Here is a 429-nt window from a genome sequence, read left to right as displayed (position 1 = left end):
CTGAACTTAAGCATTATCATCATAAAGATTTCTTATGGTGCCCGAGCCTCTTAATTTTTCTTTATCCATCAGTGAACATTTAAGTTTGTATATCTTTGAAGAAACATCTATTCAAATTCAATACGTTGTTTTTTGTTGTTGTGTTTTAGTACTATATATATATTAGATATTAGTCCCTTATCAGATATGATTTCCAAATGTCCTCCCCCATTCTGTGGGTTACCTTTTTACTCTTGATAATGTCTTTTGATGTACAATAGATCTGAAACTTGAACCCAGTTTGTCTATTTTTTCTTTTGTTGCCTGTGCTATTGGTGTCATATCCAATAAATCATTTTCAAATAAAAATGTCATAAAGCTTTTTTTTCCCATCTATATTCTTCTAAGTCATAATTTTTTTAAAACATAGGTAGAATTAATTTGCTAACT

Source organism: Cebus imitator, unplaced genomic scaffold, assembly GCF_001604975.1.
Source record: "Cebus imitator isolate Cc_AM_T3 unplaced genomic scaffold, Cebus_imitator-1.0 Scaffold24, whole genome shotgun sequence".
Taxonomy (NCBI): Eukaryota; Metazoa; Chordata; class Mammalia; order Primates; family Cebidae; genus Cebus; species Cebus imitator.
Note: the sequence above shows the minus strand (reverse complement) of the source record.